Genomic DNA, 25,523 nt, shown 5'->3' with positions numbered 1-25,523 from the left:
CCTGTTTTCCCCAGATTCTGTTCTACACTGTAGCAACCAGTTTTCCTGCTGTAAGATCCCATCTTCAGACTGCTGCTACCTTCCCTTTGCAGTACATCAGCTTATTCTTGCCTTTTCTACTTTTCCTCACCCAGCACTTCTCAGCTGCTAATCATCCTGAGACTTGGGAACACAGAACAGATATAAGGAACAACCAAAGAACAACACTGATGTGTCCTTTGTGCAGCTCATGTTCCCAAACAGGCAGCCGGTCAGCTGCCTGATATCCTGCTGACCATTCAGCCAGGTTTCCACTTCTAGTGGGGAGATACCTGGCTCTAGGCCTACTGAATGGGATATGGGCTGAAGGGTCACACTGATGATGCTCACCTTCTGGCTGCTTCTGGAACGGGTAAATTCCTCTTGAAATTGTGCCACCTCTTGCGTTGGTGGGTCCATAGGGCTTGCAGTGCTCATCAGTGCTGAAATGACAGAGCAGCAACTGTTCAGTGCAACTGTAAGTGAAGGCTTATTTCAAAGCAAAAGTGGTTGGTATTGGTGGATCTGAGTTTGGCTGATAGCCAAATAAATGTATGGATGGACTGCGCAGCCTTATTTGATGTGGAAGGTTCACACTATATTTCTTGTACCATGCACATCAGTACTGAAAATGCCTATCACAGCAGACACCAGGAGCTAGCAGGTCACCTGGTGCAGTGCTGCTGCTGAAGGCTGAGCTCGTTGTGCACGCTGGGGCTCGCTGCTGTGCTCTGCTGCCATTTCTTACCACCCTGAGCTCAGGGACCACTTGAACCTTCTCCTTCTCACATCTGCTCTCCTGCCATCTCCTCGTGCATGCTTGATCTCCTGTTTTCTGCCATAGCAAGGGCCTATGCAGGCTCTTGGTTGCATGTGAATGGGCTCTTCATGCCACCCCTATTTAACCTGGTTTATATCTTCCCACTCCTTTCCCTATTCCTATTTCATTTCCTCTGGTATGGGACTAATGTTCCAGGTTATGTTGGGAGATTGGATTGAGCCGAGATGGCAGAAAGAGGGTGGAGGGGAGGAAGGGGCTTATACTGATAGATGTGAGTTTATGTTGTGAACTCAATCTTTAATATGTTGATTATTGTGGGTCTGGCTAAGTCAGCTAGACCTGCTAGACAAACGCGTGTCCTGCCTCCATATTCTACTCTGTTTTTCTATTTTTTCTTTGTTTTTTTCCCCTGAAAATTAATAGGATTCTACCCATTGATGATTAAAACAACGCCTGGAGTTTTGGAATGGATCAGATGCATCAATCAAATGTTACTACATTGCACCCAAAGAGAGGAATGCCATCCAGCTGGGGGTAGGGTTTGCTTTTTCTTTGCCCCCATCAGTATTTAGAGTTATTGGAAACCTTTTTTTGTTTTTAAATGCAAGAACTTTTAATAGAAGGTGTTAGTTTTCAAAATGAATTACTTTATTCTGTGAAAAATTGACTGCCTTTTCTTCTTTTGTGGATATGGGGCAAGGTTGTACGTCTTCATATTCAAAATGTTGTTAATAATCTTGAGGCTTTGCAGGGCTTTGGTAAAGAAAACATTTCAGTAACCACTTCAGATATTTTTGGAGGGAAATTTTCTGTTTTAAATGAAAAGTAAATCTATTCTGATTAGTAATAAAGATGAAAATAACTTATTTTTTTTCAGAAATGTCAAAGTTCAAGTAGTTTGTCCCAGTTCTTGAAATTAATGTAAAACAGACTAATACCCCTGCATAAACTGTTCCCCTTGCAAAAAGGGAGAGGAAGTGAATAGATCAGCAGGAAGCTGCAACGCTTTGTGTATTGCTTATGGGCATGGGGCTACTCTCTATACCTGGCAGCAGGTATAGCATGAGACCTGGAATGAAATAAAAGGTTGGTGAGAATGTGAATCTGGAGCCTTGCACGGGTGTAAAGCACAGGTTGAAGCCCGAGAAGCAAACTGAAGTATGTAAGTTTCCTGAATGAATGATTTTGAAGTAAAGTAGTATTTCCCTGCAGAGCCTGCCTCTGTTAAGTCTTTAAACTGTCGCAGCAACAGCAAGACTACTAGTGCAGTATTAATAATTTGTGTGTCCCTTATTTTGGACCTTTGTCAGTCATTTCAGCCTCAACAGGCTGGAAGAGATGAGAAAAGCAAGTATAAGTTTTGCTGCTGTCTTCTCTGCATATGTTCTCAAGGTAGCCAGAGGATTTGGGTCTCCAGAGAAAGTTTATCTGGAACCTTTCAGCAGTGCTAAATTTACAGAAGTAATACCAGAACACAGCACACCAATGTCTCATTTCAGTCATCTCTGCACAGGGTTGTACTGCTTTTGTTGGACATCCGTAACAAGTGTGGTTCAGATGTTTGTGAGCTTTGTCTGATTGCAGTAGGTGAGGGAGAGGTGAACATTTTATCAGTCCCTCCTGTGGGATGAACCCAGCCAAGGCGTTGCTGCGTGTGTATAATCAGCCCCAAATGTATCTGTGCTGCCACAGCTGCGCATAACTTTCCTCAAAATGGGGCTTCCTGTCCTTGATTCTCTACCTCACCCTCTTCTGAATGGAGGGAGATGGTCAGCTAGTTTGTGTGTTTCCTGACTAGGTCTTGCTTGAGGGGAGAAGCAGAAGACTCTTTGAGCCAAATGAAAACTAGTCTTCAGAAACAAGGCTGATGAGAGGGTGTCACCAGAGAATTCCACTGGTTTAAATACAAACTGCTGGTGAATTCTGGAATTTAGAGTTGCAGGTTTGCGCTTGGTGTTAGCAGTTATGTGAACACCTTCCAGCTTGTCTGTCGATTAGGTACTTCTTCAAATCCTGTTGGAAGCACAGCACTGTGTTCCAGGGAGTTTTGGAGGGGCAGTGGTGTAGCGTGCATGAACTAGTTGACGTGTTTCAGCAAGTCTTTGTTCTTGCAGGCAGGTACTGAACAGTTTGAGTCAGATTGGTCTATTTAAATGGTATTTAGCAAGCAGGTAAGTCGTTTGCAGGAAGTTGGAGAGTTTGCTTCCATTTGCTGCTCATGGTCCAAAGTGGTTGATTCACCTCAGGGAGTAGGAGACCTTCAGGTTCTGTGCTGCTGGGTCATGGATGGATGGATGGATGGGACTGTCAAGGAGAGAATATTCTACAAGGACTTAATCTGTATCTTAAGCTTGAAATAGCTTTACTGAGGAAAGACATTTCTAGAATAGTTGTTGGGGGAAAACTGTTTCGTTAAAACTGGCCTATATTATTTCAAATTCAGTTTTTGACTATCTTGGCTTGGAAAAAAGTTTGTCTCAAAAATGACTCTGTGTGTGCAGAAGGATCTGCAGAGAGATTAACGGATAAGAAGAAACTTGGTCTAATTGTTTTGTGTTTCACTCACTAAAAGAACTTTTAATTTGAGGGCGAATTTTTCGCCATGATTTGTACCTCTGTATTTCAAACATACTCTCTTCCCAGATTTTCTGTTTTGTTAAGTCTTCCTGAGAACTTGTATGCACAGTTTCAAGAAAACAGGATGTAACTGAGTTAAGATTTCTTGAACTTAAGTGTTAATACTTGAATTGCATAGCTAAATGGCTTGGCTGCTGATGAATGGTTATAGTTCAGAAAGAAAATAAGATACCTTGTTGGACTTCAGACATCTCAGTTGCAGCAATGAGAATTTTTTTTTTCCTTTTTCTCTTTTTTGGACTGATAAGCCAGGAGCCTTACTCCTGGCTCTGCACTTGTGTGCTTCATCTAGTATACACATGTATTTGTATCAAAGGACTGCAAAGCAGCACTAGTTTCTCCTAGAGAAGAATTGGGAAGATGAGTTGGAAGATTCTCTTTCCTCTTTCTCCTTTTTTTTTTCTTTACCCCCTCTCCCTCCTCTTTACAAGAAGTTACTTTAAATAGGGAGCTGTTCAGCAGGTTGCAACCAGAAGTCTATAATAAGATCTCTGTTCACTCTCCCTACTTTTTCACATGCAAAGTTGTGGCTGTAATTATATGACAGCTGCCCTCTTGGCTGACATGCAGCAGATTGAACTGGGGATCTCCAGAGCTAAAAGTGTGAGCTGCTACTCTGTGAGCTGAAGCTCTATAGCTGGAGGCTGTAATGATCTATATCCTTCATGACTGAGTGTAGAAGGGAGCTGCAAAAAGCGTTTGCTGAGTTATGGTGCATACAGAGTACTTACTGTGTACATGGTTACTTCCCAGGTGTACTGGAAGCTTTTTTTGAGTAGTTTGCGATAATTGTACAAACTGTTGTCAACTCATGGGTGCTTTAAAATGATGCTCCATTTTGAAGCCTTTCTACCATAAATAAAATAACTTTACTAGCCTGTTAGGCACGGACACTTGTTGCTGTATGTGTAAGTTGTGCTGAGGACAAGGGACCCTGATGTTACTGAAGTCCTTCAACTAATGCAATCTAAGTAATTGGTACCAATATTGAATGTAGTATGAAAAATCCTGCAGCACTAGTGACATTCAGACAAGTTTGCCTTTATGCTTTGCCATTACAGTAGGTTTTTCATAGATGGCACCATGGGAGCTTTGTAAAAGCAAAGGAAGGAGAAGCTGGAATTGTTGTAATCCTTCCTGTTTCCCAAGGACCAGGAAAACCTGAGCAGTGCCAAAGTTTGTCAGGCTGAGGAAAAGTGAAGGGAAGCAGAACCATATGGAGCTTCATGAGTAGTGTCAGCCGTGGGTAGCTTCTGTAACCAGTGTTGTGGGAGGGGAAAGTGTGTTACAAGTTGAGACATTAATTTTGATCTTTGTTATATTCTTAACACCTCCTTTCCCCACATCCCCAAACAAAAAGAAAAAGCAACCCAAAACCCATACCAAAACCCAAGCCAAAAGGGAGATAGGCATCTGATAGCTTTAAATGGGGTAAAATAAGCCTTTCTGTCGATCTGCACAGTTCAAAACCAAGCTGATCTTTCCCCATTCAAAAAATATAAGAAGGAAATGTGTAAGGGACGCAATTAAATGTTACATAAATTAAAAACTGAGACAGTCTTTCAGACCTCCAATACTTAAGTTAGTGCCAGCCCAGTGTGTCAGAAACTTACTTGGTACCATATATATTATCCACAGGGACATTCTCTGCTGTAAATTAAGATAATTTTCATATATGTTAGGCCATGTCCAATTACACAAGTCTGACCATACTAAGTCATAATTTAGTAAATGCCCTTCCTCCACCCTAGTTGCATCCTCCACTGCCTTTCTTTGCGTGATTTCATGTGCACAGGGTTAGTATAAAGATACCTGTCGCATGGCCTAAGAAATTCCTATTTCCTCACCTCCCATTCCTGTCCTGTACTGCCATCATCCCATTGGGTATGTGGATGCAAGCCTTGGTAGGACTGTGCTGTAACTTACATCAGTGACCTGCTGCGGATCAGAAGCCCCGTCCCTCCAAATATGTGAAAAGGCCCAGGCTACAGTGATCTAGTTCGTGGTGCTGCCTTGCAAGCAGCAGCATCGGCAGAACTGGGGAGATATTGCAGGAGGGGCAGAGGAAATTTCTTAAGTCTGTGTTACTCCTGAGGCGTCTTATGGGACTGACCCCATCAGGCCACCTCATCAAGTCTTGGGGCTCGATTCTCTACTGTCTGGCCCATCACTCCTTACAGAGACAGTGGGATGAGGCTTCCCCCACTTCCCATGGGAGCCTGTTCCACAGCCTAATAGACTTCACTGTCAGGAAACATTTCTTGATTATGCTTTAACCATGGGTGTCAGACTCCTGGTCCCTGGGATGACCTGAGCCTGCATCAATACAAGTGCCTCCCTTGCATGTGCTGCCTAGAGCCTGCTCCCCCTTCTCTGGCATTTATTGTAGGCCTGTTTCAGCTATAGGCAGCTGTACCTTGGCTCAAACTCTGCTGTCCTTAGTGCTGCTGTTGGAGGCCGTTGCAGAAGTTGAGATCTGGGAGCCCACACCAAGGGCGTGAGTTTTGATCTGAGATGGGCTAGTCACACAGAGTATGTTTTCAAGAATCCAGGCTGCTGGCAAGCAAGCAAATACACGCTGAAGCAGCATTCGTGTGTGTCTCTACCTTGGATAGAGCCAAGTCCAAGGAATCTGTTACAGCACAGCTATCCCCTGACCTAATTACGTGGCTGTCAAACCCAGGATTGTGGATAAGACTCCAGTATCTTCCTGCAATCAGTTTAAAGCAGGGCTCTTGATTTCTTTTATATGACAAAGTTTGTGCTATGTTGAAGAAGCAAGGAAGAGCAACCCAGCCAAACTGCTTATCTGCGAGACTGTAGAAATACCAACCATAGGGCTCAGCAGTGAAGACTCTGTGCAGTGTATTCAATCTGGCAGGTGTGGGTGAAGAGTCTGCCTTGCTATAGCTCCTCAAGGAGTGACTCTTCCATGGCTGGTGGCAGTTATGGCTGGGTTGTGGTTGCTGGCTGTGAGCGGATGGACAGGTTTCCTGGGGAGAACAGCGCACACCCACTGTGTCACAGCCCTGGCATGCAGTATAGCATGGTTGCACTAGAAGACTTTTTTCCCCCTACCCAGCACATAGCTGTTGTTTCGCACATATGGACTTCATGTAAGCATTTGCTGTTTTCCAGGTCTCTTTGTTGCCAGTTGCTGAACCTCCTCACTTTCTTGTATTTGCTTTCCAAGGTGGGATGAGTAGAGCAGGTTTCAGTGCTGCAGAGGCAAATATATCGCTGACTTGTATCATATCATTATGAAATTGGTGCTATTTTCCAATCTGGTTCTAGTACAGTCAGACTAGTTTTGCTTACTCTCCTGTCTGCTTCTGTTATATCAGTAGACCATGTTATGTGACATCTTTTTAAAGAATGGATGTAATTACTCCAGAACCAGAGGGTGTATGAAATGTTTGGATAATGACCCATTAAAGTGTTCACAACTGGAATGATTGTGACACCAGAGACCTGAAGTATCTTTCTTACTATTTCTCCTGTTCCCCTCCTCTGTGCCCAGGGTGGACCCTCTACATTCTCATCCTGCCTCTGTATCATCCAGTTCACGTCCCAGTTCCCTTCTTCTCACTGCTCTGCCAGGGAGTTATTTCTGTGGTGTCTCCACGCAGTTCCTGCTCCTCACCAGCAGTGGGTTCTTATCTTCCTTACTCCTCAGAGGTCTTTGTCCACCCTTCATTGGTGCTTTACCATTGTTGGCTCTTCTGCATAGCTCTGCCTTTCCTGACTGTACTGTCTGCCTCACAAGGGAGACCTTTTTGCTTTCCTCCATTCCCATTTATGGGAATCTAGAGGTGCGTAAAACATGACCACAGTGTCACCAAATTTTTGGATTTTTTGTGTCCTCTTTGGCTCAGCACATCTCTTTCCTGTTAGCCATGCATGAAGTATCCCTCTTCCCTTTGTTTTCACAGGGTTTGCATGCAGCATCTTGCTCCCCTGGGACTAAGCGTCATGCCTGTTGAATCCGAGGGTGCAGTTTTACGAGTGTTGTTTTCAGCAGTTCCTGCTGCTGCTCCTGAGCTGCTTGTTCAGCTGTGTCAGTGCAGCTGAACGTGCTGCTGCACATTGAACTGGATCAGGGAATTGATCTGGATTAAAGTAGCCAGGGTGGAGAGGAAATCTGCTTAACCCAGTGATTTGCCCAAAGAAATACTTGAGAAACTACAGTTTAAGGGCGTTTTGACTTGATAGCCCTTTGACTAACAATGGTATAGAAATCCCTTGTTTAAATGTAGACTTGCTGCCTCCCACCCTTCAAACCCTCCTCCCAAGTTATTAAACACCAGCAGCCACCTGCTTCAGGCTTAGAGCAGCTGCTGCAGGTTAAGATGTGCTGTGCAGCTGTTCTGGGAGGCATGGGCCATCATGCTGTTTTGGAAGGGATGAGGACCTCCTAGAGTAAAATGGACATGTGTCAGAGTGTGCAAAATCATCCTTGTCGTGCAGCATTGCAGACTGAGAAAAAGCTGCTTGCTTATCGTAATTGCTGGTCTGGTTTTACCCTGAGCCTTTATTAATGTTCCAGGACATTGCTGTGTCACTAAGTCTGTGAAATATAGCATACCTTTGGATGCTGGCTCAAAATGTTGTAAATGCTTGCCTCTGCCCTGCTCTGTGGGATACATTTAACCTGCCCCATCCCACCCAAGCTGCAAGAGTGGAGCCCTGTCTGGTGGTTCTGCTCCTGCTCTTCCTCTCAGCTTTCTTACACCCTTCCTTGCCTGATCCATTCGTGTGCTCCCAACTCCATGCTGTCCTGGGTTTAATTTTTGTTTAAGATCTTCGTTCCTTTAATGACAGCGGGAACCGAAGGCTGTTCTCTGTGGGGGCTGTGGTGCGCGGCTGTGCTTGAGGTAATGAGACTTGATGAAAACCTCTTGTTACTGTGGCAAGATTTCTTCCTTCTCTATGTTTAAGAAAAGGGGGGGGGGAGGGGAGAAAAGAAAAAGTGACAGACCCTGCTGGGTATGTTAATATATTTTTAATGGCTTCCATGTGGCTAACTGAGGACTTACTTGTCCAGCCTGTGAGAAAAGGGTAGTAGCATGTTATTCTTGTGCACCTTTGACTGAGCTTAGCTGGGAGTTGAAATGGGAGAGAGGGAGGGTTGGATGAAAATTTCACAGAAATCCTCATGATACAAATGAAATCTGCTAGAGATGGAGGGGGCTGGCAGGGAGAGGAAGATTGGATCCCAGATACCTCCTCCCCTCCCCCTTCCCAAATCTTCCTCTTTTTCTGGAATATTCCACTGTCTGCGATTATCAAGAGAGCTACTGTCTCAGACTGTGGTTTTTCTACCAGTGATGAGGGGAGAGATTTTTCTGAAATAATTGCCGTGTTTCTGGTGAGAAACAAAAGGGTTTACACTATGGTGGCAAGCTGGGGAAGGGAGGGAGCTGGGGGGAATGCAGGGGGGATGCTGGGCATTTTCCCCTTCCAGCCTTAATGTGCTGGTTAAGCTGCAGGCAGGACGAGGCTGGTGGTCCGAGCTGGCTCCCCGTGGCAGTGAGAGGTTTTGCTGCTTTCCTGTTCCAAAGGCATGCAGAGCACTTCTGGGACTGAGGGGCAGCCAGGCTGGGGCAGGTGTAGGTTCTGGGGGTCAGGAGACCAGTGGCTGGGGCGGCAGGTCAGAGCAGAGATGTGCCTGATAGAGCTGTGAGGAGAGCGGGAGCTGCTAATGAAACATTAATGCTGCATAGCCCTGGAGAGAGGGGGAGAGAGCAAACACCGAGGAGTCCTGGCACTTGGTGTGTGCCAATTAGATGGAACAGCCAGGAGAGGATGGCCCTCATGACACATTGGCAGGTTGGCTGGAAGGGTTATGGTCAGGTACAATGGATTGAGCCCACCCCCAGCTGACTCCTGATTGCAGGAGGGTTGGGGGAGCAGTGACATCTCTTCTGTCCTTGTATTCTCATTCTTAGAAAATGCCAGTCAAGGGCAATGTAACCCTGGGGCAGGAAGGACTGAAAATCAAGTAGACACCAAACCAGGGGTTTCCTTGCTGCCAGCAACTTGTTGTTTCTCAGGAAACAGCTACTGTGCCAGCTCTGTATTTCCCCTGTATTCAGTGACAAGCTTATCTCCATGTCCACTCGCGGAGATCTGTCCACCCAGTGTTGACCCATGTGGCTTGTGGGGCCTCCTCCCAGTAAGGAAGCCAATGCATGAGAGGCGTGCTCTCCTCAAAGCCATAAAGGCATGCCAGTATCTCTTGAGGCAGGTGCATGGCTGGGGTCACTGCTGGGATGAGGCTGGGAAGTTGTTTTCTTGAGTCACTGCCCAGTCCTGGAGTAGTGTGTGTGAAAGTTGGCAACAGCCCTTGCCTGGCTTCTTGTTTCTGTGAAGTGACTGCAGTGCTGGAAAACATCCTGCTGCAGATGAATTCTCCTTCTTGGTGGCAACATCACTGGGTGTTCCTGAGGCAGCATCCCAGCAGGGTCAAAGCTCCATTTCTGTATTTTTTGGGGAAAATTAAAAGTTTGACTGTATATTTAATTTTGGAGCCAAGAAACAGTGCTAGACTGGCAACTCTTGGGATATCCTTTGTAGCCTGCCCCTGCCAACGTACCAGATTGCTGACTCCCAGCCAAACTGTCCCCTCTGATTTTTTAAGTCACATAAAAACAGTTTGTGGGAGATTTCTCTTAGGATACTGTAAGGTTCTTTGCGTTGCAGAAGGCTGGAAGAACATATGGTGAGTTACTGATATCTGTCTGAAAGGACAGCAACTTGTTAGCCTGCACTGACTGGATTGCTTGGCTGATCTGACCATACCCTTATTTAGACTTAAATTAACTTTCAGCTGATTTAGTAAAAATAGGTTTAGTAATGGAGCAGGCAAATCGGGGGTACATTTGCATCCTGTATAAATCTGTCTATACAGGCATTTAAAGTCATTTTACCCGTCTTCTTAAAGTGCTTCTGCATGTCTCTCCTGTGTGTCCCTGTGCAGGCAAGCCCTACTTTTCGATGAGCGTCCACTGCTTTCGTAACCCAGTTTTCCAGCTGGGCCGATGTTGCTGATGGCATCATGACTTATCCAACAGCATAAGTGAATGTGAATTGGCTCAAAATAAAAACCAGGGACCCACTAGGCTCCTGGTCCTGTAAATTCTGGGTTGTTGAAGCCCTACTTTGCTTGAGTAGCCAACAATAACAGTCAGCCAATACACTCATATATTGTTATCTTTACTCAAGCCTCTTCCACTGATAGTATGCTTGTAAAAAAATTGGAAGGTTCATGTTTCTCTCCTTAAGCATGCTCTTTAGCGTTGAGTCTAGTTTAATTTTACAGATGACCCAAAGGGAATGTTTATTTTACACTGGGGTTGTACCAGTTTGTCTCCCCCATTCACCCTGCCATAATGGATTTAAAAGTGGTACTGTCATCAAGCCTGATCTGTCTAAGGCTGCAATAAAGAGTAATGTGTGCTCTGTGTTTTAATTTTTTGGAGGCCTTAGTTAGAGAACTGCTGCTGAGGTGTAACGGATGTTTCTGTGCTTTAATTGTAGATAAGAGACTTTTGATTCCTCTGGCTGTCTGCAGCTTAAAATAACTCAATAAATACAAGTCTTGGTATAGACAGTAGCAAAAGCAAGTGAAGACCATACAGCATTTAATGTGGACTGAGTAAAATCCCATTCTCTTTTAACATCACAGCTTTCAGTTTCTCACTGCTTAGGAGATATAATTTTCTTGGTCCACTGATTGTCATAGTATTTCAGCCTAGAAAAAACTTTCGTTGCTAGATGTGCAAGATGGGGGAGGTAAAGGAAATGGCCAGAATTTTTGTCTTGCCATTTTTATGTGGTATGTTTTAAAAAATAAAATTCTCCCACAACAACAAAAACCAAATCACAAAGTCACATGCACCTGTCTATTTTTAATTTTAAAGATTATTTTAAGGTCATCTCTAACAATCTCATGGCACAAGCCTCTTGCTGTACCATACCCTCTGGTAAGAGGTATTTCCATAGCCCTGATTTTCTGTAGGCACAAGGCTGTATGACATGGTCTTCTTGCTTTCTAGTTGTTTACTGAGGACACTGGTTTGTTTTCATAAAAGGAACGTATTGGGGAAGCTCTCAGGAGGCTGTGGAGTATCTTGCTGATGTTGCTTGCAGGTAAAAAGTGGGCATGTTATTTCCTGGTGGGGGAGAAGGAAGGAAAGGAGTTTAATTCCTTATGTGGGGAGGTGTGCACGCAGGGCTGGGGGAAGGCAGCTGACATAGGTGCCCGTGGGACTCCAGTGAGGGTGTCCCAGTGATGTGGCAGTGAGGTTTGTTCATTAATTCAATAATGCTTCACCCCAAGCTTGCCCCCTTGCCTTTTCTTTCGCTCCTGTTAGCCCTTCCCCCTCCTTGGGAATTTGCAGTCCCGTTGGGGGAGTTGAGAATTGCAGCCTGTGAACTGCACCCAGCAGCTCGTGGTGGCAGTTGCGGCTGCTGCTAAATCAGCCAGCTGAGCACCTGCTGTCTCCTGCTAAGGGAACTGAGCAGCCAGCTATTTGTTGTTAAAGTGACATTGTCAAAATAAAAATCCTGTTTTGAGAAGGCTTTTCCTTGCATTCCTGAATAATGCACTGGACTATTAAACTAAATGAAATTTAAGAAATTGCATTGGTCTCCCATTTGTAGCCAGAGGGGGTGGCCTTGAGCATTAGGTATGAATTACCTACACACCCTGCAACCACAACTTCATGTGCTGAGGTCGATAAATTGACTTCCATGCAGCGCTTATTAGGTGGGGCTCTTTCAGAGTGACCTTATTAAAACCTGGAGTCCTCTTTGGACATTAGCAATCCCATGACTGTTTCCTTAAGTATAAGGGAGGGTGTTGCTGCAGTGTCCTTGACAAAATCTCTTTCTTCCCCAAAATATCTGCTGAGATGGGCATGGGCCAATCATTCACCAAGCCTCAGACACGATGCAGCATGTTGCTGAGTGAACAGCTTCTTCTCTGAGAGGCATCAAAGGCAAATATTGGCCTCGTGCTAGTGTAAGGACTAAGACTACTAGCAGGGAGGCTCTTTCCTGAACGGGTAGTTGCATACTGCACTCGATTACATTGTGTTGTTGGTGAGATTCCTGGTTTTCATTAAAAAAAAATCGCAGCTCTATCAAGCCAGCTGTTGTATCATTTCGTAACCTCAGACTGTTTCCTTCCCTCCTGACCTATCAGTTTGGTTTTGTAGTGCTTCAGAGCTGCTGCCTTCTCTGTCTCCTCTTGAACTTCCTACCCCCATTCTTCATTTGCTTGGCCACATATCAGCATCGAAATGCCTGTGTGCTCAGATGGGAGTTTAAAACTGCTGTGAGATATTTAATATGTGGAAGACAAAACTGACTTGCCACAGACATGTGGGAAAAAGAAGGGAGTTACCCAGCCTCCCAGGCTGAGGCGCGAGCTAGTGCCTGTTCTTCTCTCCCCTGCCTCCCAGCCTACTGAGAAAGTTGAAGGTTTCTGCCAGACCATCACGTCTCTGCTCCTGCTTTATCTTCCAGTGCTCTTTCGTGGCCATTTTTTTTTCATCCTTGCTCAGAGCACCTTGGGTGGCACAAAGGAGAGAAGGGGCCCTTGTACTTGACACGGGCTCTTTTGTTCAGGAGGGAAAGAGGAGCGCTGTGGTTTGGGCACTGTCCCTGGCTTTGGTTCCCCTGTTCAGATGCTCTGCTGTCTGCAGAATGGGGCTGTTGCAGCCTGTAGGGCTGGAGGATGTGCCTGCTTACAGGCTGCAAAGTGCTTGACAGCGGGAGAAGGGAAGACTGTGGATCAACAGCTGCAGAGCTGCCCCTGCCCTGTGGTAGCAAAGTGGAATTGGCACCTTGGGGTTCACTGGGAAACAGAGGGCAAGAGCTAATAAAAGATCAGTTTCTAATCTTCTGTTTTGGGGGGAAATGCTGAGCAGCAGCAGAAGTGCTGGAGCTGCTGATCTACAGATTGCTGTGGCTTGGCTTAGTCTTGTTTCACATTATGATTTTCTATGAGCTTGTGTGTGTGTGTGTTTGTGTTAATGAAGGCTTTGGTTCAGTACAAGCTGTTACCACTGGACCACAATTCCTTGGGTTTTTTTACAAGCAAGTGAATTTTCCCAATGTCCCGCCTCTCTGTATGCACATGCATGCACATGTGTGTGCATTTGGGGATCTGTCAGGATGGAAAGTGCAGTGGAAATGTAAAATACTATAATTATGTGCAGTGTTCATTTCTATTTTTGCTCTGCAGTCAGCTTGGCAAGGGGAACTCTGTGTCTGGGCAGTCTCATATCTGATCTGATCTATTTGTCTGTGCTTTTTTGCATTGTGGTTTACAGCCCTGCAATTGAAACCTTCAAGATTACTTAAAGATGGAATGAGACCGTGCTTCCATTGAGCTTTGTAAAGGCCATTTCTTCTAGTGCAAAATAATGGCCCTAAATGACTTGACAGTGCTCCTTTTAAATCCACCACTTGGTTCCTGAGGGGGCAGGGGTGAGGAGGTAATGTATAGGTCTTACAGGAATAAAGCCAGTGTTTTGTGCTCCCTTGTGGCTCTGCAGCAGTAGCTCACTGACTGACCCTATTAGCAGAGCTGTGCTGTCAGCGCGGGCGAGTCCCGCGTGTGGACGGGGAGTGAACTAAACAAATAGCGCCAAGTGAGGCTGCCACAGGGGGAAGGGATGCTCCCTTATAGCTCCTTTACAGCTCTCTTATAGCTCAGTGGTAAAAAAATATCGGAGTCTCTCCTCCTCTCCAGTTCCTTTGAAGGTGCAGCTGTGGGAATGACAGGTCTGAGAAGTTCCAGTACAGGCAGTGCCATGCATTGTGGTAGAAAAGCAGGTGGGGGTACCAGAGGGGTGCATTTCTCTCTGAGCCACTCCTGAACCTGTGCACCAGCATCGCTCTTGGAGAAGCTGCAACTAGTGCTGGAACCTCTTAGGGATGAGAGGTAGAGCCGAGGCCTCGATCAATTGTTAAAGATCCCACTGCACTTTTCACGAGATGAGAGGACAATAACCTCAGTGTCCTGGCCAAATTCCAGTTCATTACTTTCTGCCTGTCTAAAATTTCCCCTTTCCCTCCCCCTGCCGTTTATCCTGGAGAACTTATCATTTGCTTCCTCTCCTAATGACTCACGGGTAATGCTACTGGCACACAACCCATGCTTTATTTCATCCTGGTGATGAGGGAGTGATCCCTGTGATTTGGGGTCTTTGGGCTGAAAGAGGTGCTATGGAAACACAAAGATGTTTGGAGTGTACATATATATACAAAAGTGCTGTTGGTTACTTTTCTCTTCAGCAGCCGTTTCAGAACAGGTAAACAGGTTTTCCAGCTGCATCTTCCAGCTAAATCCAAATCATAAACGTGTGTGTGTGTATCTTCAGTGTGTGTGTGCGCGCGCAAGCCTGTCTCTTCCCCCCCTTCCGTCTTGGAACAAGAAGAATGTGTCAAGCCCTCTGGCTGCAATCCAGGACTCTCCGTGGAACTATAAATCGACCCGTCAGGGAGGGGGAAAGAGATTAACGTTGGCCGTCTTCATTAGTGAGTCCCCAGAGGAAACCGGGTCTGCCATGAGCCGTGAATGAGACCAGCTGAGAGAGGAGGGGGAGAGTTTGCGGTTTTTATCACTGCCTCCAGAGACCCTGGAGGAGTGGAGGAAAAGAGTGTGATAGGGATGGGAGGATGTAAAATGAAGGAAGCTGGAGCTTTCCAGCACGTTGCTCGCTCCCTCATTGGAGGGCAGGTAGCTGTTTGCTGCTCCTCTGCGCCAATCCCTGACCCGTGAGCCCATGTGTGTGGCTGGAGTACTTGGCATGCTAATTGGGAGCAGAGAGGAGCGAGCCCAGTGGCAGTGCAATGCCCTGCAATGCTAAACAAGTGCCAGTAATTGCATTCAAGGTACTTTCATTATGTCAGATTTTTCACAGAACCAGAAAACTGCATTTATCACGAGCGGCATAATTCTTCCTGGGCATTGCTTGGGGGATGTGTGTGCTTAATTCCCTGCCCCCTTCCCCCCCAAAAGGTGAAAATAATTCTTGCCTTTTTTCAGTTCTAACTTGCACACAGATTTTTACAAATAGCTTCTTTGAGCTTCAAACAACAATCTCTTTCTTCTTGCTCTGTTTATTGTATGTGTTTGCACTGCAGGCACATGCAAACACATGCATGCACTAATGCACACATGTACTAATTGTTGTTTTTCCAGGCTGGAGGAGGATATGGAGGCTGCAACTGCAGCTGGTAATATTTTAGGTTCCCTTGTAAAGTCCCCGAGAGCCTGAATTCTGGTGATGCTCCTACCAGTAAAATCTGGTTTAAGCTGGTAGTTGTCTTTCCCCCCCCGCTTCTTGCAGTGAGTGACGCAGGCTCGACAGCTCCAGATAGTGATGCTCTTTATTCACCGAGCAGGCATCACACATCATGGCAATACCAGCTATGCATGCACACTGCTTCTGCCAGGGTACCTACCCGTGACCTGAGGGGACCAGAGAGGGGAGGCTTCTTGTCAGTGCCCATGTGGTCCTTGTCACCTCTGCAGCACGACAACAAGAGAACCAATTAGTGTCAGTTGTGGTGGCAGTTCTTACTGATGGGGACACAGACCTGGCTTAGATGTGAACTGAGACATCATACATCTTCTTGCTCTGCCTCCCTGTGGGGTGGGGAAGTCACACTTGGGAGCAAGGGAGCTCCTTGGAAATATAGCCAGTGCCTACAGCCACTCAGGTCACTGGAGGTGGGAGAGACCTTTGGAGGTGATTGCAGTTACCAGTGTGTGTGGCAAAAATCTCTGCTAAAACTTGTTGTCCTCTTCTCCCTGCCCCCTCACTGCTGCCTTTTTGTTCTTTTGCTGTTTTCCCTGTAGACATCTGACTGCCCTCAATACCCGCACAGCTTCTCATGTCTGCTTTACCTTGATATCCACCGTCCTTTGTAAAATACAGTACAAGGCTTAGCCTTTGCTTTCACACACCCCACCTGGTGCTTAGACACCCCTGGTGTGGAATTTGTCAACTTTTTGAAATAGTTTTTTAACTAGCCCTTGCAACACAACTGCAACTTGTGCTTCTAGGCAGTTAGTATTTACTGAGTTAAGTGATGTTCCTTGGTAGTAAGTAAAAATAATAATCCATTTTTCTGATATTGATAAACTTGTTTAAAAATACTTTGTTTTGTAAAGACTGAGCCATGGCTTATAGTCCCTGGCGTCAAGTGTTCGCAGGCAGAACTGGACAAATGAATAATGTTTCAAATAGAAATGTGGGCAGGAAGAAGAACAGAAAGCTGGGGCTGCTGTTTACGTGAAAGGAGAGCCCTATAGGTGCTAAAAAGTGGTATTTCAGGTGAGTCAGCCCCAGACTAGGTTTAAAAACCAGGAATCCTGCTGCTTCCTAGTTCCCTTTTACACCTCTCACGGTTCCTAACTGAGGAGCACGCACTCATGTTTTGCCATACGTTGGAAGAAGAAGAAATAAACGATGACGAGTAGAAGGGTAACTGCACTGTGTTGTAACACACCACCAGCTACGGTGTCACTAATGAACAAGCTGATGGATGAGTTATTTACTCCACGATCTGGACGGAAGAGGCCACCTTTGCTGACACCCACCTCTGAGCAGTGTGAGGGCTCTGCACTGATAACAGTATGTCATCTGCTGCAGCAAAAACCCCCTTTCCTTGTGCAGCTGGATGCCCCTTGGAAACCTCCAGTTCAAGCCTGATCCTCCTTAGCTTGTGGTGTGGCCTGAGATGATTTAGTCTGTGAAGCAACCTGCTGCGAGCTGAGGTGGAGGTCTTTGCTCCTGGGGAACCTCTGTCCTGGTAGAAGAGTGGAGGAGGCACAGGAGGAATGTAGCCTGCTGTGGGGGAGAAGTGCTGCAATAGATTAAAGCAGCTGCTGAGGGACTACTCCAGTGAAGCTTGAAATCAGATTGTTTGACAAACATCATGTTAGAAGCACCTGGCTGGTTCTGTTTGCCCCACAGCTCCCTACCTCAGAGAAAAAACAAGGATTTTCACTGCTCCAGAAATGCTTCACTCTTCCCTTCCTTTGATGTGCCCCAGAGGGTAGATTGCCTGCCTGTGGTGAGCCATGGGAGTTTGCTGGAGTTGGAGGGTGGTAGAATGCTTTAGGAACCCCTCACCCCAATGGCACCCCCTTGTCTGAGAGACAGAGAGCTTATGGAGAAATGAATGGGTTTGGTGTGATTTTATTTTTTTCCCAGCTCTGATTTTTGTTCTGCCTCATTTGCATATTGTGTTTTTTTCCAAGCCTCTGCATCTCCTTTTTTCTTCTTTTTTTTTTTTTAAATTATCTTCTCTCTGCTAAAGATTGCTCCCTAACTCTCAAATGTCCCTCCCCCGCCTCACTCCCCCAACCCCCCCTGCATTTTTCTTTCATCCTTTGTTCTTGATTGCTTTTGCCCAGGAGCAAATAAAGGAAAAGGAAAGGATACCATCTTTCTGTGAAATACAGGAGAGAGAGAAAGGCAGGCAAGCAAAGTTGTCAGCCTGGCAGAGTGAGACTGAATCCATCTCAGGAACACGTTGCATGCCTTGAACACACGAGATTCACCTCCTCCATTATGCCTGCTGTGCCATGCCATGTGGCTCTGGCCCTGCCAGCCCTGGATGGGACTCCCCTGCAAAAATGTTGCTTTTGGCATCTGCTGCCCTGGAGGAATGAAGTGGGAATCAGGGATGGACCAAAACCGCCTGCCGTGTCTGCCTAGATTACTAACAGGGTCCCATGCACGGTCCCCTCCTAGTCCTGGTCCCACTGTGACTCTGCCGTGTCTTTCTCACACAGGAGTACAGGGGTAATCATCTGAAATGTGTGTGCATGCTGCTTGATACATCACATCTTCTCTTTCCTTCCATCTCCTCTCCCCCTGCATCAGCAGCGCTGCCATCATCTCTCAAAATCAACAGGCCATTACAGTCTGATGTAACTCAATGAGTACTCTGAGACAGAAATCCTGCAGTGTACTTAAAAACCCTAATGTAGAAACACAGCGCTGTCCTGCAATCTCCTTCCGCCTCGTTTCCTGGTTTCTAATGTAAAATCAGCATTGTTTCTGTCTGCACATAGGTTTTTTTAGCAGAGCAGATTGCTAGGCTTCAACCAGCTTTTTATTCCCTTTCAGCTCCGAGAGTCTCAAATACAGAGTCTGATCTCTCCCCCCAAACTTCTCACTTTTCTGTTAGCTTTTTGGAGCAATGACTTCAGCTTGTGCCTTGGGAGAGCAGAGGTCACAGAGACCTCACAGAGACCCTCTGTTTCATCTGCCTTTGCCTGTCTGGCCTGTCCCTCACCAGTGGAACATGTGCTTTTGTTGATCAGACCCCGTGGGTGGGCCGTTCAGGTGAAGATGGGCCATGTTGGGTTTTGCTTAGCAGAAATGTCCTTCTGCTGTTTACCTCCTTTCCCTAGAAGAGCTTTATGTTAGATGTAGCCTTACATTTCACTTCTCTTTCTTAGTCCCCTCCCCCAAGTTTTTGTTGTAAACCCTGTTTCTGCCCCAGAGGACTCTGATTTTTAATCCTTACTGGTGAGGGGCATCTACTTTCCTGATATTTGCAGGTTATTCCTATTTTTCGTTGGACTCTTGCATCTGAGACCTTGGTTGCAGGTCGATGCACTAGGGTAGCACAAACTTTACTGTCAAATACCACAGATCAGGATTTTTCGTTATTATTTTGGTTACATGAGATAAACGTGAATGATGGATGAAATTGAGGCATTGGCTGGATAAATCGTGTCTACACTCAATGGTTCTTCCAAGCCGCTTACCGTGGCATTCTGCTGGAAGGACTGGGGTTCACGGCTCCTGTGTTGCTGCGTGGTTTGCTTTGTGCCCGTGGAACAGTGAGTTGCCAGAGACACCCCACGAGGCTGCTTGGACCACTGACCATTCAGTCTGATACACTGCCTCGGACATCGGAGCTGGCTGTGATGCTGGAGCTGAGACCAAGTGTTCTCGGAAAGTGAAGAACTACTCCACTGTGGGTAGTTTGGAGCAATGACCCTGAGAGAGAAGCTGCTTCTTTATGTCTCTGTCAGTTGGCTTTTGTATGGGTGTATCGAAATGCGTGGGTCTGCACTGGTTTAGAAAAGTCTAATTGCAGTAAGATACTGGCCAGCTTTTCTTCTGGGCTGTCAAAGCAACTCCATGTGCTTCTATCCTGTGGCTGCAGAGACTGATTTGGCAAGACCTCCTCTTGGGTGGTTCCTGCATTTAAGAAACTTCATTTGTCCTCCATGTCCAAGTATCCAGAGAGCTTCCTGCCAGAACTGCAGGGACTGGAGATGAAAATGAGGGATCCCTCTGTTCATACTTATCCATACTTCCAGCTAACATGTTTTATAGCTTATTGCCACTGGTCCCACTCACATCATTACAGTTGTTGGAACAGCTTGAGCTTCCCTTTACCGTCCCTTCTCTTCACCCCCTACCTTGCACTCCTTTGGAGAGAGTAGCTTCTTCTCTGCCTTGCTATAAAATCTGTCCTCTGGTACAAAAAAGCTCCTGTACAGCCGCATGACTGTGGAAGGAACTTGCTGACCGTATCTGTTTTGTCATTTCTCTCTCATGTTTCTCATTTAATCTGAAAACACTCTCTTTTCCCTCTCTTGTCCATCTTAGCATTTCTTTTCTCCTTCCGTTGTAGATATAAGCATTTGAGCCAGTTGGGAATATTGATTAAATGTGGGTTTTTTTCTCTTTTGGAAAGTGTTAAACAGTAATAAGTGTCTGTCTAAGACACAGCATTTCATACAAGTTTCACAGGGAAAGGAATGTGGTGTTGTCTGGCTGCCCAGAATATCCCCTAGCCTGCCAGCGTAAAGGCTGTCCTCCGAGCTAGAGCAAAGCCTTTTCTCCTGACAGGGTGGGGTGGTGGGAAGAGAGTTTTTTTTACTGGCTTTCTTTTTCAAAACAGTGCTGGTTCCCAGTCATATCTGGGGACAGCAAGAGGGGAAGTGACTTTGGAAACTAGCTTTGTCACCAGCAGCCAAGATCCAGCTGTGCCTTCGAGCCCTTCTGTGTGGAGAGGGAATAGAGCCTTGTTTTGTTTTGTTTTGTTAAAGCTTTAAAAAGGTGTGTTATCTGCTGCAGCATAATTAAGGCATTCTTATATCTGTTTGACTTGGGAAGCTGGCGCAAGATAAGTTTTTCCTGGAAAATGCCTTCAAAAGGTGTTGGAAGGTGAAAGGGAAGGATTGGGTGTCAAGTTATGAACCAGGTACTTATTGATATGACGCACTAAATTATCGCTTCTCAAGCTGCAGGTTGGTATTAAGCAGTCCTTGGCAGTGCCATGGCTGCAGTATCGCTTAGAACACGTGCAGCTCCGGGAGAGAAGATAATGCCATCCCACTGGAGGGAAGGTGCCCAGACGAGGACTCGACACACTGTGCTTCAAACCCAAGCCTGCCTCTGCTGATGACATTGTTTAGCTTCTCTGCATTTCCAGAAGAGGATGTGCTGGAGGGCTTCCCTTTGTAAACTCTGGCTGTGGGCGTCTGATGAGGAAGGCAGGAATAAGCTTGAACCCCTTCTGACTGAGCTGGGGGTAGGGAAGCAGATGGAAGAACCTGAATGAAAGGAGACTTGCACTTACTCTCTACTGTTCACTGTTTGGAGTTGAAATTTATGGCTTGGAAATGGGGCAGTGCTGGAGTTTGGGTTGCAGGTTTCAGGTAGTTTATAAGGGCATGGCTTTGTGGTGGGCTGAAGTAGGTACAGATCAGCACAGCTGCCAAATGGAATGGGCCCAGTTGCCTCCCACGTTCCTTATTACTGCTGCAAGTATGCTCTGGTAAACTAACTGAGTAAAGACATCATTTTTCAGCCAGATCTACTCAGGGAAATATGCTGAAGAAGGAGGAAAGAGGCAGGAGGAGCTTCTTTGCCCCTCTCAGCAGAAGTAAGGACTTGGACTGTCTCGATGTGTTATCAAACAACTTGTTTTCAGCTCATTTAGCTAACTTGTCTGCCTCTGCCCTTTGCCCTCTCCTGTTATCCCCATTTAATATTATTTCCCAGCTTTATGAGGGTGTGATGGGGATATTGCAGGATGAGAAGTGATACGATGAAATGTGCGTGTGTGTGTGTATGCGCGCACAAGAACGAGAGAGACCTAAGAATAATTTCTGCTGTCAGAACCTCTGTGGGGCAAGAAATGGCATTGCTGAGGTCTGCTGACAGGAGGGAGCGGGTTTCCCTAGCACGGCCAGGTCTATGCGGAGCCTTCCAACGTGCTGCCTGGCCGGGTTGTGTTGTGCTGACTGCGTGACTCAGCCGAGCACTTACCTCGGTGGCATTTCGCAGTTTGTCTGTAACACAATAGCGCTGGAGCGCTGCCGCCCATCAATTCTGAAACTAAAGGGGGTGGCAGCAGTGGGCAGAAATCTATTGATTGCGCCGTAAATCAGAAGGCTAAGGGAGAAAGCCCGATTCCCAGGAAAATTGCAGGTCTGTCTCTCACCTGCTGCAGGCAGGAGAGTCTTTCTCCCACCTCTTCTAGGTATATGCAATATCTGTACTTAACTCTTTTGTGTACATTGGTAGTCTGGAGTCCAAGATCAGTGATAGTTCTTTCCATTTTTAGTGCAGGCAAATGATGGGATTTCAGCAGGGCTGAATTAGGTCTGGTCACGGTGCTAGAAGATTGAGCCCTGCTTGTAAAGGAACTCCAAAGAGAAATGGGACAAGTGGAGCTCATGTGAGCTGGTGTAGAAAAGAGGCAGAGCTTGATACCTTTACTGTTGGGATTGATGCCTGGTTTTGCAGCAGAAGACAAAAATCTGTGCCATAGGATTGCCCCTCTTCCTTTTGCAAGCAATGGGTTCTACCCCTTTGTGCCTCGGGAACCACCTGGCTTTGGGAATGGAAAACTGGAGAATTTACCTGGTGTGAGTCTGTGAGAGGAGACAACTCCGGGAAGAGCAAAGGTGTTGCTCTGAGGTGGGATGTGATTAGGTTAATGTGGGACAAAGTCAAGTGTCAATGCCAGGGCTGAAGAATGCATTGGAGTTCGAGATTTGGGGGACACAATGAATTGCTGGGCAGGAGATGGACAGATGGAGAAAGATCTTGGAGGAGGTCCCAAAATTACCCTATTTAATTTAGTACATTTGGGAGAGTCATCATTCTTCTCATCAGGCATATGTTTTGGGAATGGGCCAAGGGAGGTTTCAACAGAATCAGAATCAGAATCACAATCTCAGCTTTCTTTTATTTTTTTTAAAAACCAAACAACAACAAGAAAAAGGCACCCCCCCAAGAACCCCAACAACAAAAAAGAAAATCAACCAAAAAACAAAACCAAAAAACCCACACCCAAAAAACCCCTAAACCAACAAACCAACCACCAAAAAAACCCAAACCCTCAATCTAACAACAACAAAAAAAAAAAATCTCCAAATGAGACTCACTATTTTGGGATCATTTTTATATGCACTGAGAAACCTTTAAAACATAAATAAAAATCTGTTAACTGTTAATATATCTTGATTTTCTTACCCAAGTATAAATAGGAGTTTCAAACAGATTCAGGACAGATGTAGAGGCAACTTGGGAAAAGTGGAATGACAGGAAATTATGTTGGTCACAACTGAAATGCTCAGCACAACCAAAGCACATGAGCTAGTGAACCTTTTTTACAGCACACGTTGCCCCTGTGCCACAGACTGTTAATTTTCTCTTACCCGAAGCAGATGGAGAAAACCTTTGGGGATGGGATTTTTCTCCTGTGACTGGAGAAGAGACTGTGCACACTCTGGAGAGAGAAGAGTCACACCTCTTGCTTTCCTATGTCTGGGTTAGCAGGAAAGCTGCATGAGGATTCACGGCTATAGGGGATCCATGTTTGCTTAAGGTGCTGAGGGATGCTGAGGTCAGGCAAACTCCCCTGCTGCAGTGGGGAACTGCTATAATAACTGCTCTTTCTGCTGTTATGGGCCACACAAGGATGAGATATTTATTAGGCTAATGAGCAAATTATAATTCAAAGCTTTATGATGAACAAAAAAAGAAATGTATGTTAGCTCCCAACTGGTAATGGTTGTAGGATCAGACTCGCAGAATTCTTGAATTTCAAAGTTTTCCCAAGTGACCAGTGCTTGGATGTGATGCAGCCATATATGAGTATGTGGTTATATTCTTTAATGTAGAAATGCATGTATGTGTCGTGGTCACAATATGGAGAATGGGAGGAAAAAGCAACCTTACCTCATTTCCTGCCTTTTTCTATGTCAATTCCCATTCATAAAGCACAGAGAAGGGGTATTTTTGTTTCCTAGGGGTATATTTTTCTTCCCTTCACTAAAAGAAAATGCAGAAAGCTTTGGTCATGCATGCAAATTCAGCTGTGTTTGGTTTGTGGCACAGAGGTCTAAGTATGCATTAGGACATGACCTGCCTAGTGTACCTGTTTTGTATCACCTCCATATACAGAGGGAGGTTTTGTGTACGCTGTGCTATCCAAAGGCAGTTTTGGATTACAGTTTATCTGAGCTGGAATCAAATCCTCAAGGAGAAACGCTCTTTTAATCATTCAAGCTGGATGCTGCCCGAGTTTTGGAATCTTGCAAATATGTTGGCATTTATGTAATAAATACAAACTTTAAGAGTGTTTCTTTTCCTTGAGGAACTCTTTGACTTCATAAGCTTTTATTGTGAGCTGGTTGTTAGGGCTGAGAATTTGCCACTGACTCCCTCTCCCCACCCCAAACCAAACAAATAAATAGAACCATATGTAGTTGACTTCATCCTCCAAACTGGCTCTTCATAGGCTACTTCCCTATGAAATCAGCAGCATTTTTTTTTCCTTTCAAGTTTTGAGACATGCCAGACCACTGGAGGCTGCATGGAGAAGGAAGATGTTAGCCCTAGTGATGACTCCTAAGTCAGCTGTCAGCTCAATCCAAAATATCAGTCATCTTCCCATAGCTAAAGTTGCTGCAACATGTTTTTCTTGCCATGTTCCCTGTGTGAAATGAGCTGCTGGAGCAAAAAGGGTTTTAAAGACATTCTTTGTTGTTTGGGTTGGGGTTTTTTTTGTTCAAAATAGAAACATTTAATCATCTTTTTAATCATAGTTTCAATGTACAGCCAAACAATGTTATTTTTTTCAGTGGCTGTTTCTGGTTTAGACTCATCGTAAATCTGTTTCAGTTTGTCAGTGGTGCGATCCAGTTCTGACTGTGAAGTGACCCAAGTACAGATCAGTCTGATCCTGCATTTTATTCTGTACAATATTACTGACTTGCCATGTGGTCACTTATAAATGTATCTTTTATTTCCATTGTCTTTGAAATCAGGGTAGCTCTTGGTGAACTCTCAAAGGTTTTACAGTTGTTTAATATTGTTGATATTGGTAGATATTGTTGATATTGGTAGATATTGTTGATATTGGTGGAGCATGGACCACAGCTTAATGATAGAGAAGGAGGGATGCACCCGGTGACCCAGCAGAATTAGGGTGAAGAGCATGAAGAGGCAGAATGGGACCAGTGACAGTGACAGAAAAAAAGGGAAGTTCAGACCAAGGGGTACCAGTGGGAAGCTGGTATTGAGCTGTGCATATTGGGTAGGATTATACAAACGGAAAAGAACGAAAGGAAGCAGAGCACAAAGGAAAGCAGTGATTTGGAGAAAGATGGGTTGAGTTAAAGAGTTGGAAGAAAGAAAAGGGAATAAGGAAAAACGTTCATTCAGGTTGATTAGCTTTATAGATTACCTTTATCTGATTTTTACTTCTGAGATGTTATCCTCATAAACTTGGGGCAAAATGATGCTTTCTTTTTTAATTTTTTTAAAGAATCTGACCATCCTAAATTATTGCGTTAAATCATCTGGAGTAGGAAGACCTCTTTGAGGTCTTACTGGTATCTGATAGCACCCTCTGTTCCCTAGAAAATAGCCCCTGGAACTCTTGTGTTAATGGCTTGGCACAGTCCCCTGCCAGTTTGTCCTGGTGGCTTTCAAACTGTTGTCCTGTGTCGTAGAGAACTTCTAACATGTAAAGCATTTAAGAACATCAACAAAAAGTAGCAATGGAAAGTTTTTTG

General features: G+C 45.4%; 1 protein-coding gene across 4 annotated transcripts in view; it reads left to right on the top strand.

Moving 5' to 3' along the window:
- TCF20 (transcription factor 20) overlaps nt 1–25,523 on the top strand; it is a 130,188-nt gene that overhangs the window by 10,978 nt on the left and 93,687 nt on the right. For 3 of the 4 annotated variants that reach the window (XM_064656682.1, XM_064656683.1, XM_064656676.1), the window contains exon 2: nt 1,223–1,333. The exons of the other annotated variant lie outside the window; for it this stretch is intronic. The gene's annotated coding sequence lies outside the window, so the exon portion shown is untranslated. The remainder of the gene's footprint in view (nt 1–1,222; nt 1,334–25,523) is intronic. 4 annotated transcript variants of the gene reach the window in all.

Source organism: Pseudopipra pipra, chromosome 5 (assembly GCF_036250125.1).
Source record: "Pseudopipra pipra isolate bDixPip1 chromosome 5, bDixPip1.hap1, whole genome shotgun sequence".
Classification (NCBI taxonomy): domain Eukaryota; kingdom Metazoa; phylum Chordata; class Aves; order Passeriformes; family Pipridae; genus Pseudopipra; species Pseudopipra pipra.
Note: the sequence above shows the minus strand (reverse complement) of the source record. Positions and strands in the feature narration are given on the sequence as shown.